The sequence below is a fragment of the Alexandromys fortis genome, unplaced genomic scaffold, assembly GCF_014885135.2.
Source record: "Alexandromys fortis isolate MF-2015 unplaced genomic scaffold, M_Fortis_MF-2015_v1.1 scaffold_38, whole genome shotgun sequence".
NCBI lineage: Eukaryota > Metazoa > Chordata > Mammalia > Rodentia > Cricetidae > Alexandromys > Alexandromys fortis.
The window spans coordinates 13,424,514-13,438,555 of NW_026067916.1; the positions used below are offsets into that span (position 1 = coordinate 13,424,514).

The 14,042-nt window shown below is 41.1% G+C and overlaps 1 protein-coding gene and 1 long non-coding RNA gene across 2 annotated transcripts in view; one reads left to right on the top strand and one right to left on the bottom strand.

The window, feature by feature from the left end:
* The window catches only part of Lhfpl3 (LHFPL tetraspan subfamily member 3), a 398,415-nt gene that overhangs the window by 186,499 nt on the left and 197,874 nt on the right, over positions 1-14,042 (top strand). The window lies entirely within an intron of this gene.
* Positions 4,666-14,042, bottom strand: part of LOC126500156 (uncharacterized) — an 80,288-nt gene continuing 70,911 nt past the window's right edge. Inside the window, exon 5 of the long non-coding RNA XR_007591261.1 lies at positions 4,666-4,838. This is a non-coding gene — a long non-coding RNA (uncharacterized lncRNA). The remainder of the gene's footprint in view (positions 4,839-14,042) is intronic.

Below are 14,042 nucleotides of genomic sequence, written 5' to 3' on the forward strand. Positions count from 1 at the left end.
TCCCACAGGGCAGGGAACCCTGATTGCTTTTTGGGCTGACAAGGAAGGGGGACTTGATTGGGAAAGGGGGAGGGAAAGGGGAGGCGGCGGTGGGGAAGAGACAGAAATCTTTAATAAATAAATAAATAAATAAATAAATACAAAAAAAAAAAGAAAGAAATGAGTTCATGAGGGCTCTCTGACCTTGACTTGTGGGAAGCTCTTGTGAGAGGTGTCTTCCTTATTCTCAGAGGAAAGGGGCAATTCAGTGGCAGGATGCTGGGAGGAAGATTCTAATGGGTCTGTGGCTAAATCTCCTCCAGGCAGAACGCTTAGCTTATAACCATTTGTTCTCTTGTACCTTCCCAATTGCCAAGCCTCGCATGAAGATGCTGAATTGTGTCCACCTCGCCAGGCCTCCATTTCCTTGTTGTGTGTCAGCTCTCCATTACAGCAATACATGCCAAAGACAATCAACTGAAAAAAAGGAAATGATTTGTTTTGGCTCCTAGCTTCAACAGTTTTAACTCATGCTTGTTTTACCATGTTTCTTCAGGATTGTAGCTATACATATATCATAGTCAGGGAGTGGAGAGAGGAGTGGGGACCGGGGTTCCTATAGTTCTTTCAAGGATATGTCCCCAATGGCCAAATTTCCTTCCACTAGTCACACCTCCTAAAGATTTCACAATCTTCCAGGGCTAGAGAACAAACTTTCTTTACATTGGCCTCTGGGGACATTTAAGATCCAGCTCTAGTATTTATGAAGGTTTTAATGTCACAGAAAATTTATATGAACCATATTTACGTATTCTCTTATTTTAGGCATCCAATCAAGCAAGCAGAAAATGTAGATGCAAATGATATATTTTCTTGTCCTATATATTTAATCACCTAAAATCAGTATGGCTTTCTATCTGAAGAATCAATTTTTGTTAGAAGTCTAACTTCTTATCAAAGAGAATATTTTGTGTGACGCTTACCTTTGAAAGAGATTTTTGGATGGTCTGAGGGATGATCTTTTGAAGTCCCTTTGAGGGTAGAAGGAGGCTCTCTTTTAGTCATCCTCGTGATTTCCTGTGTCAAAGACAGTCTTTGTTTTAAAGAATCCACATTAAGACTGCAGAACATCTTAGTGCTCATCTGGCTCCAATGTCCTCGTAGATGGAAGGGGCTGGAGCTGGAAGCAGAAAAGACTCAATCCTGAATTCCCAGTTTGTACTTTGGTGTCTTGTCCTGCAAGACATCATCTATGTGGCAGGACCTCAGGCAGGAATTAGCTGCCCAAACCAACTAGAGTATTTTATCTAGTTCTATATCTAAAATAGAGCCATTTGACACTAAATTTTCTCCTTCATAATAACTTTAGAAGAAGCTGTTGAGTTTCATTCAGCAAATGTTTACCAAATACATCATCTACATTAGGCATTGTGTTTGATGCTTTGTTTACTCTTACTAAATAATGCTGAAGCATATATTAGGTTTTAATCAATGGCTTGACTCAGCATCTTATTAAAAACACCAAGTTTACAAGAACTCTTTCTTCTGTATTCTTTTCATTTAAGTTACTTAGATATCAATTATCTATAATATCTATAACTGTTGTGAGGCTTAACAGGACAGGTGCCATAGATGAAAACTTGTACCATGAATCACCGATCTGTGGGTGTAAGGCTCCCCGTGGCCAGGAGACCAGTACCAGGCCAAAGATATTCACACTTGGGAGTGGAGTGAGGAAATTCAATTCAAGCAATATCTAAGCAGGAGCATGATTAGTTCATATAATATATGTGTGTGCAGATTAATGTGTGTGTATTCCCCCTGCACAGACTAGATTCTTATTTCTTATGAAGGGCTTAAATCTGTAAGTGGAACCTTAGTGTCCACTGATACTAATTGTTTGGCAGGAATTCTCTTTTTGTCTCATAAACCATAACTTGCAGAGGCCGGAGAGGTGGCTCAGGGGTTAAGAGCACTGGCTACTCTTCCAGAGGGTTGGGGTTCAATTCTCAGCACCCATGTTGTGGTTTGTAACCATCTATAACTCCAGTTCCAGGAGACCCAATGCCTTCTTCTTGACTCCTCAGGCACTATGTGCGCATGATGCACACAAAGACATGAAGGCAAAATACACATACAACTAAAATAATAAAAAAATTAAAAACTCATACCTTCTATACATATCAATGATCAAGCAGATGGCAGAGTTTATTCTTAATAATGTGAGGTACATTGAGCCTTGGCTTAAGTGGTCATAAGCGGTCACTCTTTACAATCTGTGCTTTCTATAAAAGGAGCACTGTGACCATCTTCCCAAAGTTCCTAATGTTCTGTCTTTAATCAGTGCCTAAAATGTTCCCACAATCATATAGGCTCTCTTTGGTTCCTCAGCCACAGGAAAGTGAGAAAAATGTATCTGGGTCTGTTTCTCTGTGAAGGAAAAAAATAAATTCTACATGGAAATTCTTTCAGCCCATCATCTTTTGTTGTGGCCTATATAGACTATCTGGAAAATTGTATTGTTGGTAAAGAAATATGATAGAAAACATTATTTAAGATAGTTTTTTTTTCCAAGCCATTTACATTGGGTTTTTTGTTTTGTTTTGTTTTGTTTTTCCATGTCTCAAGAAAAGGTTATGGGCCCCAAGCATGTGTAGGAAAGAGATTTTGGGACCTGTGATTAATGTTTAGAATTCCTAGTTATAGACTTTCTGAAAGTCTATAGTTATAGACATTCTGAAAGGCTTCCTGCAGCAAAGGTGATTCTCAGCAAGCAGCAGGAGCACAGACTGATTGGCAGGGCGTGATAGCAGCAGGCAGCCAAGCCACACATTGGGGGAGGCAGGTAGTGGACAGGGGAGGGGGGTAGTGGACAGGGGAGGGGGGTAGTGGCGGTGCTCAGGCGCGGGTGGGAGGAGGAAGGAGATGGGGAGCCTCAGGCCAAGTGGACTTTGGGTGCCAGAATTTGGGGTAATTAAAGGAGGTCCACAGACCCCATGATAAAGGATAACAAATGTTTATTGGGGAATCATTCACAATAGAAAGCCGCTGTGTTCCTCTGCTCTGTGGTGTTATAATCAAACTCTGACACCAAACAAGCAAAAGGAAAAAGAGGGGCGAGGGACACTTCCTGTCTGTGCCTCAGATCGTGTCCCAGTGGGCTGGTATTTAAAAGGTTATTGGCGGAATAAATTCCTACAAGTTGCAAGTCATCTTTAGGGAAAATAAGGTGTAAGAACGTTATCATAGGAAATTCCTTTCAGTTGACAATTCAGTTCTCCCTTGAGAGCTGATGTATGTAAATTATTGGGAACTATTGGTGGTGGTGCAGGAGTATAGTCAGTCACAAGTGTCAACTGAAGTGCATGCTAGTCTTTCCTTTTCCCAAACATGTTGTCGTGGAAATTATCACACACAAGGGAAGTTGAGAGACTTGTAGCTGTGTGCTTACCATCTAGATCGTAGGTTGACAAGTTCGTCCTTCATCACATATCGGTCATCCATCCACCCATCCATTTCTTTTACATGTGTCAAAGTGAGCTGAGACACAGTGACTTTCACGCTGAAGCACTTCGGCATTCATTAGCTGGAGCTCAGTACTCCATTTTATATAAAACGTATGAATCTTAAGCGTTCTCCTGACAAATACATATACCTCGGTACCACAAATGCCTATAGACATCTATTACATTGGATTTCCCATCCAAACATTCACAAAAGCTATCGCCCTCTTATTTATTCAAGATTGGTTTGACGTGATATAAAACTTTGTATTAACTGAATATTTCTCCTTCGTGTAAAGTTTCCTTCTATTATGTTTATAAGAGTCATCCAAGTTGATGTATGTATTCTTTTCATCACTGGATAGCACCCAGTATATGAATATATCTGGTTTATGAATCTATTCTGTTGTTTATGGGCATGTAAGTTATATCTAATTTATACTTTAATAGGTAAAGTTATTGTGCACATTCTTGTGAATATGCCTTATTTCCTTGAGGTAAAAAGCTAAGACATGGGGTCAAAAGGAAGGTGTATGTTTAGTTGCAGAAGAAATTTGAATAGTTTCTCAAAAGTCATCAAAATGAAAGAATTATTAAGAAGTCCTAGAATAAGAATTCATGGGTGATAGTGGACCACAAAATAAATAGGAAGCAATAGGAGTCAGCAAATCAGAGCAACCCGAGTCAGTCATAAGTGCGAAATAGAACAGCAAGGGTGGCAGTTATTACATGGCATTTTTCTTTTTGTATGCACACGTTTATTTATACATGAAAACCTCATGCATGTATATGAGGAAGATATTTTGTTTCACTGTTACCTCTGTATTGCGTATCCTGTTGCTCTCTGTTATAATCAACACTCCCTCTCGCTAACACCTCGCCGAGCCTTGATTCTTCCTTCTACTGTCTGCTCTCTGCATCACCATCTACCACAGCTTATCATGGTACACGGGATCTCACAGGTGTGACTTCACCTGGAGAGATGCTGGGATCTCACAGGTGTCACTTCACCTGGAGAGACGGCTAATCCTCAAAGGAGAGTTCTAACCAGTTCTTTGATCCTTCAAAGGAGAAAGTTAATAATTATCGAAAGCAAACACTCCATATCTTCCTCAGCATTTTTATTCGGTCACTGTATTCTAAGATGATCAGCTGGTAGAGAAAGCAGAACAAACCACTCCCTCTCTCTTCCACTTTCTTCTCTGTGTTCTTCACTTTTTCCTCCAGCTCCCAGCTTTACCCAATATGTGTGTCAGAGAGAACGGGAACCTTGGCGTGTTGTAGGCTTGGGAAGGCCATATTGCTCTACAATTTACTTCTTGATAATTTTTCCTGCTGCAGAGTCCTTATATTTTCCTGAAAGACAAAAATTAAGTTATTGAACCTAGACTATATAGAAATGTAGATGGATGCTCTACTTGCAATTCAGGGGAAAATAATTTAGAACACGCTTTTGGAAGCTTACTTAAAATTTTCCCCGGAAATAAACAGAATTTCAAAATCCCATCTCCAAAGATTTCATTTATCTGTTAGGTCTAGTTGATGCAAAATAGTTCATGCAAAAATTCCTCAAGTTGTGAAAGTCTGTATCTACCAATGCCTTGCCGAATTAATCAAATCACCTTAACGTTACTGCAGTTGGTGAGAAAAATTAAATACATTCAAAGCTTTTGTGGTTAATAATTACAGATGAAGAGGGTCAGTCAGTTGAAAATTAAATGAAAAGTGAGTGAGAGTCTGAACTAAGATATCAGCATGCATAAATGGTGGAGAAAGTGAACCATGGAAATAAAATTTATTTGTGTTCATTTGGGAGGAAATGATAAAAAAAAAAGTATGTAAAATTAGAACTTAGGGGAAACTTAAGAATCAGGCAACTCTGGTAGAATAAAAAAAAAAGATGAGATAAGGGTGATTGGGAAAATGAGTGAAAAATTGTAGGGCATTATTTATTTTTATAGCTGTGGCTCTCACTTTTGGGTGTAAAAACAGCTGTTATGAGGCAGATCCCCCCACATTTCTACTCCCCAATGTTAACAATGTACAAACCTTTCATTTCTTCTTCCATAGCTTTTTTCATAATTCTTATTGATTCTTTGTGAATTTCACACCACGCACCCCAATCCCACTATTTCCTAGTTCTTCTATACCTGCTCTCCACCTTGTAACCCGTCCCCATAAAAAATAAATAAATAAAATAAAGACATCTTGCCACAGAAGCTGCACTGTGTCATGGTGTTTCACACAGCATCTCCTTTTGTCCAAACGGCTTTACTTGCAAATATTCATTACAGTGTGGCCTTGGTCTGGTTTGAGGCCTCTGGTTTCTGCTACCCTATCAATACTGGAGCCTCACCAAGACTCCTCTTGGATATCCTGCTGTTGCCCTGAGTCATGGAGATCCTGCCACTTTGTTTCCGCAGGACTGTCCACGTCACACACCCCAGCAGGTCATAGGTAGGGTAGATGTTAGGGTAGGCCAACTCAAAGCCCTGGATCTGGGCCTGGGGATTGCTGAGTTGGTCAACTCTCCCACATCCATGCCACCAAGGCCAGCTCTCCCAAGCAGCCCAGGCCAGGGGCAAGACCAATTCTCCCCCAACTCATGCCATCAGGGCCAACTCTTCTTAGCTTCCCAGGTGAGGGGCTCAGTCCTTCACCGGGTCATCAACATGTGCTCAGATGTCATCCCAGACCACCATATCAGCATAGTCTTTGATGGTAACACAGGCCACTGACATCAACACAGATCCCTTCTGCTGTAAGACCATAGACTGAGACATGGCCATTGGAGGCAGCATGAGCCTAGACAACGCCATGACCTCCGTTGGCAGTTCAGGCCTCTCATATTAAGCTGTTTCTCACTGTCATTGAGTCTCCAGATCCACATCTCTTCCTAGGGCATAAACCACTCTGCTTCTCTTTCTCTCCCCACCACACACTGGCTCATAGTAGTGATGTTGGCATGGTGGCCGTCTGGGCCTGTGTCCTAGCTTCCTCCATAGTCTCAAATGAAGGGATAATGCTATCAATTATGTTAATGTCTCAAGAATGTTGGGTTGTACAGAGCTTTATAAAATAGAAAGTTGAGCTGCCAAAAGAGATTTTTTTCTATTTCCTATCACATTCCCTGAGTCTCCTTTCCTAAAGGTATGGATGGGTTTCTTTTAAATGAAGTTACTTTAAGTGTGTTTTAATGATTTCCAGTGGTTAAAAGTATCATTTCTACTTCACAACTAGTGTTACATACTGGCTACATTTCCATAGAACACAGCTACAACAGTGTAGTAACTATAAACATAAAACTTACTAACTCGCTAACATCTTCTCTGTGAAGTGTTAGCAAAGGTTTTTATTAACTTTATTTTTTACTTATTTTTTGTGCCTTTCACATCATGAATATCCATCCCATTCACCTCCCCATCCCTTCATATCCACTTACTGCCCTTTACAACCTCCTGCCGCCCATAAAATAAAAAAAAAAGTTTAAGAGGAAAAAAAATCCGTCTCATCACAGAAGCTGTAGTGTGACACAGTGAGTCACACAGGAAACCCTTTATCCATGTGTCTGCACTTGAAAATGTTCGTTGGAAAGAGTCACTGGTCTGGTTTGAGGGCTCTGGTTTCTGCTACACTACAGATGCTGGACCCTCACTAGGACTTCTCTTGAATATCCTGTTGTTGCCCTGTGTCATGAAGACCCTACAGTTTGGGGTTTGCAAGACAGGTTACTTCATGTGCTCCAGAAGAACACAGATGGTGTGGATATTGGGATGGGCCAACTCATAAGCCTGGTTCTGGCCTGCGTAGTTGCAGGGTTGGTTGGTCAGCCGCCAGAGCTCCTTTGTCCTCACCACCAGGGCAAGCTCTCCATCACTGACCTTGCTAGTTTATTCCTTACAGCGATGAGTAAGGGCCAGGGCCAGTTCTGCTTTCACGTCCTCAGGGTCAGTTCTCCCACACCTTCAGGACCAGCTCTACCGTGTTGCCCAGAGGAGTTCCGCAGCTATGAGGGGGACTGCTGTCCTGGATAGCAAAGGTTTTACAAAACGTTTTCTAACAAAACATAGTAAAACAACTCTTCGGCACCCCATAGTCAACTAGAGATGGCAAAAAGCAATAGACATTTCTGGGCACGTGAACCACTGCAATGGTCCTTCAAAAATATATTCGCTGAAAAATTGAGTACCAATGCTTTCCCACCTCAGACTTAAGGTGGAAAACTTCCACAAATAAGTGTGAAATAGACAGAAATATTGCCCCCTTTTAATGCCGTAAGAAATCAAGAGGTGAACACATTGAATTATTCATTCATCTGATCTCTCTCTCCCCCCAGCGCTCGCTCTCTCTCCTCTCTCTCTCTCTCTCTCTCTCTCTCTCTCTCTCTCTCTCTCTCTTTAGTTTGTTATAGGCATTATTGTCAGGACTTGAGAGAAAGAAATAAGTGTGAAAGCATGGTCCTGCAGCTATCAGAAAGATCTCTGTCTAGAAGACAGACTTGTGCAAGCCAACAAGGTGCAGGGATTGTTATGGGTGCTGTGATAGAAGGATATAGAAAAGCATAAAGAAATTGTGAAGTTGCCAAAGAACAAAATTTGTTTATAAATACAAAAATGGTTCTTTGGCATTTTCACACCTTTATATAATATATTCTGGCTATATCTTGACAGTTACTAGAAAGGTACAGTGGGATGGTTGGCAAAGAGGACCCTTGGTGGTCTCCTCTTGCATCAGCACATCACACAGCAGCTAAACATTAAAAGAGGTAACTGCTGTCTACAAGGGCACTGTGCACAGATTTATGATGTTCCTGCATATCACTCTGTTTGAATCACTGAATGATTCAAAACTTTCAGATGCTGGTGATGGACTAGTGGGTTAATAAGTTGTGCTGGATTCTTTGTGTCAAGTAGACACAGCTAGATTCATCTGAGAGAAGGAAAGATGCCTCCATAATATCAGGGTATAGACATTTTCTTAATTAGTGATTGATGGAGAGAGCCAACCCATTGTGAATGGTACCATCCCTGGGATGATGATCCTGGGTTCTATAAGGAAGCAGTCTGGGCGAGCCATGATGAGCAAGCCAGCACCCCTCCATCTGCACCAGTTCCTGCCTCCAGGAGCCTGTCCTGTTTGAGTTCCTTTCCTGATTTCCTTCCGTGATGGACATCAATGCTGAAGTGAAAGCCAAATATACACTTTTCTCCCCAAGTTGCTTTTTGGTCTTGGTTTTTATCACAGAAATAGAAACCCCAACTAAGACTCATGTTTATTATTGTGTTTTAGCTAAATCTCCTTCTCAATCATACCTCAGAGCACAGACATTACACAGCCACTGCCTCATTTAGATTGTAGGAAAAATAAAACTCATAAGGTATAGTGTGAAAATAAGAAAATGACTTAACTCAAAGAAGTGTATTTTTCATGGTTTGCTGTTTTAAGCCTTATTGTATAGAGAGTATCAAGCTATTTCTGGAAGACTTTGATTTTCTGACAACCATTTCATAATTGGCATTTTGTTTTCAAAAATGAGAAAAGAATATCCATACACTACAAGGAATATGAATATGGGCCACTTACCTTGACCTTCAACTGTAGCCTGCATGATCTGTGACTAAATTTGTACCCAACAGTGCAGCCTTGCCCTTGTAAGACCTTGGTTTCAGGGAAATCTTCAGGATCTCTACTGACTCCCTGAAGCTGAGTTGTTCTAGAGGCATGATCCCTTAGAAATTGACTATTACCGGTGAATAGTGATTCTCAAAAGGTTTTCTGTTGCCCTTCATAATAAGTGGAAATTTCTCTTTGAAAATGTCATGATCTCACAGCAGAGCTTCCAGCAATGAAAATGTTGTCGTCATAACCTTGAAGGTGCGTGGCGACCTTGCCAATTTTGGCAAAGGGCCATGAAGAATGTGCTGTTATATCATTAACTGAACAAACTTTCATGGAGAGCCTACTGTGTGGCAGGCCCTATCCTGTGTGTGTTTTTCTGAGCCTGAACACTTTTATGACCCCATCCTATGTCACCATTCTTCAGGTCTCTGCCATCACTAAGAATGACTCCTCTATCCCAAGGAGCAATAGAAGTCCCTTGCACCTGCCTATCTCTGCTCTGCTCTCAATGTCCTGTTAGTGGTCAGGCCTTAACCTTTCTGAGGGTCCCAAGGATGGCGTTTGACTTTCTATGAAGGCTTTGCCTATCAACTCTAGCTCAACATGAATCTTGCCACATTTGCTTTTGAGTATCTGATTAGATCCTGTTTGGTGTTCCTGTCCCTCCTCTTCTCTTGATTACTTCAGCATTTTAATTGCTGGACTTACATGACTCTAAATTATTTAGATCTGCCAAAGCCCCTCTTATCTTGTAAATAATGACCCAACTTGGGGCTCTACAAGGTCACTGAAGTCCCATACCAGCTCCAAGATCCCTGTAGAATTAGCCTTGTCCATAATTCTTCTGTGAATATAGGCCTGTCAGGGCCTGAGAACTGATAGTCAAATATTGTGTCTCTTGTGCCCAATTCCCTCAGCAATGCCTTTCCTTCCTCTATTGTCTTCCAGTCCCTAATACTGTATCATCTAGCTATCCCTTCCTAGTGCAGTCACCCAGCATTGGCTGAGCACTTTTGACTGTGCACAGCTCTGGGAATAAAAGGAGGAGGGGAACACTGTCTGAAGAGGGAAATAGCAGATAGTTTGTGCTCACATGCAACTGAGGAAGACACAAACATTTACCAGGTACTAGGGAAACTTCCTAGAGGGTCCTAAGCCAGGAATGTTTGTCTTCATGTCAGCGGGGGTATAGAGAGCTCACGGGACCTGGTCTCTCTTGTTTTCCTATCCATACGACTAAAGTGCTTCTGCCAACCACATTTCTCCAGCGGCTCCTGTGAGACCACTTGGTAATCAGCAAGTCTGGGCAGGTGGGCATAGGTAGGCTGCTCTCACTTAAAATTTGGTAAAAAGCTCCAGGTTTCTTATCTTCAGATACCACTAAGGACGTTCCTAACTTTTCAACTCCTTCCCTTGGCTGGCCCTGTAGACTCACCATCCTACATCTTCATCAACTACACAAGAAGCCTTTGACAAGAAATGCTGCCATTTTACCCCCTTCCCTTGTAATGAGGTCTGTGGCCACTAACCACCCAGAATCTTTACCACACTTTTAGGTTGTGTTTTAACCCTTGGGTTTGTAACCTGATACACCAAAGAGGCATGCTTGGAAGTAAGGGGCAGAGAAGGGGTCCAAATTCACAATCATAGGATCTCTAAGAAACAGAGATCATTATAATACTGCCCACTCTTAAGAACTTTCTGCCAGGAAGTGGTAGCACACACTTTTAATACCAGAACTTGGGGGGCAGAGACAGAGGGAGCACTGAATTTAAGGCAAGTCTGGTTTACAAAGAGAGTTCCACAACAGCCAGAGAAATCCTGTCCCGAAAAACCAAAACCAAACCAAACAAACAAACAAACAAAAAGACCACGTACTATTTTATCACTCAGAATTCATAAGGCCCTCTTATGGAGTGACTATCATTTATGGATAAGGGAATCAAAGTAAACAAGAGATATTGTTGGTCTCTCAGGTCTTGAATAGTCACAGTTACATAAGAAGTATTAGGCATCTACTTTTGACCAGGCACTCTGCTGGGTACACCCATCTATAATGTCTCATTTAGTAACATCAAAGTCTCTGAATTATTCATATTTGGTGGAAGAGCTAGCCAATGAATTGCTTCAGGTCTCCTCTTTCCAGTCTTGGAACCAGTTCCTAAAACTTTTTTCTAATGCTTTCTATTTTAAACCAGAGACCCTCGGTCTTGTTCCTGCTTCCATTTATTAACTCAGCACAGTTACTGGTAATGCCTCTCTTTCTACTGAAGAGATGACTCAGAAGACTTCTGTTCCCTTGGGAGATTTATCAGAGTCTTCTGGGAAAAGGGAAGAGAGACAGAAAGAGGGACTTTGACAAGAAAATTAGTGCTCCTCCCTCACTGATTAATAAAGTATATCATTTAATAAAAAAGTCCTTTTTAAAGATCTAATTTGTCTCTATTTTATCCTGCCAACCAAATATGCTGAGTCTCTGCATGGACCAAATGTATTCTAGGTGCTATACACTCGTCAGTGAACAACATCTATGATGCCCTACACTCAAGAAGCATCCCTTGCAGGTGGGGTCAGGAGCCTAGTCATGATTAATCATAACTACTGAAGAAAGTCCTCTGTGAGGGGCACAAGATTTGAGCATCTGCTTGCCCACATACAGTGTTGCCCACCATAAACTCAGGCTATTCATCTTCTACCTCCAGTGCTCTGTTTGGTGCTCAAAGCACCTGTCAGGCTTAGTCTTCACCAGCCTTTCTAATGGCAAAGTTTAAACTGACTCTGCTCACATGCCCTGGGACCACAGCCAGGCCTGTGTTTTGAACCAAAGCTTTAGGTGCATCTATTCCATTTTTTAGCCAGGGTGGGCCCCTGACTCACATAATGATTGGCTTTAGAATGTCAGAATTTTACAGAGCAGAGAAGCTCTTCTATCAGTCATAAAAAGCTTGTGTTCATTAAAGACACAGATCCCTTTCCACCCCATCCTCATGGAATGCTAAAAGAGTCTCCAAAGCAACTTAGCTTAGGATCCCTTGGCTGGAGCACATATGATCCAAGCAAACATCTACTGTGATTAGCAAATCCATTCTCCCCAGTGTTGATTACAGAAAGAGATGTTGTGGTAATAGTCCCTGTAACTAAACCGCAAAGACATGGATTCAACAGTTCCTTCAGTCTTACTTACTTGTGAATGCAAAGCAAGTTCATGTTTTTATAAGTTACTCTTTAAACCCTCTCCTAAAACATCAGCAACACAGTAAAAGAAAGGTATCTCCTTAGTGAACTCTTTCAACTTAGCGTTACTTTCTCTGCCTGTAGGAAGGAAAAGAAACTGTAACTGACCTGGGTGTATCCTTTGACACACCCTTAACAAAAGTCATCACGCTCAGTTCTGCTAATCATGGTCTATATTGGAATGGAGAGAAAATTCTTGAACCTATTAGAGAGATTTTCTGATCCTGTAGCTAGCCTTTCACAAAGCCAAACTTACAAAACAGACATACCTGCAACATACGGAAGTTACCTGTTTTAGCTACCTTTCTATTGCTGTGATTAAACACCATGACCAAGGTAACTTACAAAAGAAAGAGTTAAATTTGGCTTACAGTTTTAGAGGGTTAAAGTCCATGATGACAGAGGGAAGGAACATTTGAGAACGCCTTCTTCATCCACATTCATGAGACGAAGTAAGACATAAGGAAGTGCGTGTGTCTGTTGAAACCTAAAAGCCCACCCCAAATGGCACATTTCCTCTGACAAGGTCACACCTCCTAATCCTTCCCAAACAGTTCCACCAGGTATTTAATATTTAATAATTTAAATCAAGTTTTTAAATATATGAGCCAAGGGGGGTCAATCTTCATTAAATCTACCATACTGTCTTCCTGGAGTAAAAGGTTTGCACACATATTGCCGACCCAAAGTGGAAATTAACCAATTTCTACTCTTCTGAGATACATGGTATGTCTATAAAGACTACACAGTTATAATTCATTGCACTTTTGTGTTTTTAAACTTGAAATTTAGTCTTTTTATCTCATTGTGAGGGCAGGGGGCTGTTTTTCTCCATCATAGTTCCCACAGTGTCTTGTACACAGACAGTAAAGATTTTTTTCATGTAAAATTTATTGTATTCAGATCAACTCTGAAATTCCCATTCTTTGTATTGATGCATCTTGACAAACTGAATTTCCTTTTGTAATTGAAAGTATTCTTTTTTCCTTCATTTTTTATTTTTTTAAAGGAAAGCTATCTTTTTCATTTTACATACCAATTCCAACTCCCATCCCTCCCCTACTCCCTATCCTCTCACTCCACCCCCATCCACTTCTCAGAGAGAGTAAGGCACATTGCTTTGGGGAAGGCCGAAGCCCCTCCCTACTCTATCTAGGCTGAGCAAGGTATCCCTCCAAAGAGAATGGCTTCCAAAAAGCCAGTACAAACAGTAGGGATAAATCCTAGTCCCATTGCCATTGACCCCGCAGTCTTCCCCAGCCATGCAGCTGTCATTCACATGCAGAGGACCTAGCTTGCTTCTATATGGTTCCTTCACTGTCCTGTGGGAGTTGCTGAACTCCCATTAGGATAAATTGAATTTCTAAGATAAGTTCTCTCTGGGGACTTAGACTGCAAATTAGTTATCCTTTGTTTAGGGAAATGTCTGTTATCATGAAAGTATGCTGCTCACATGAGTTTTTCTTACTTGGGGTCTTGAAAATGAGAGATGCCAGTTTTTAAATCCACAGAAATCCAGATGATCTCACCATGAGGGTCTTTTTTTTTAAATGTGTGTGTCTCATTTGAATTTTCCCAGGTGGGCATAAGCTCTAAAACCAGGACCTCTTGAATGACCCTGTCACTATGATAATACTCTTTTTGCAACTTTGGGGGGAAGCAAAGAGTAGAAAGGTCAAATTCCTCAAATAATGGATTTTTCCACTT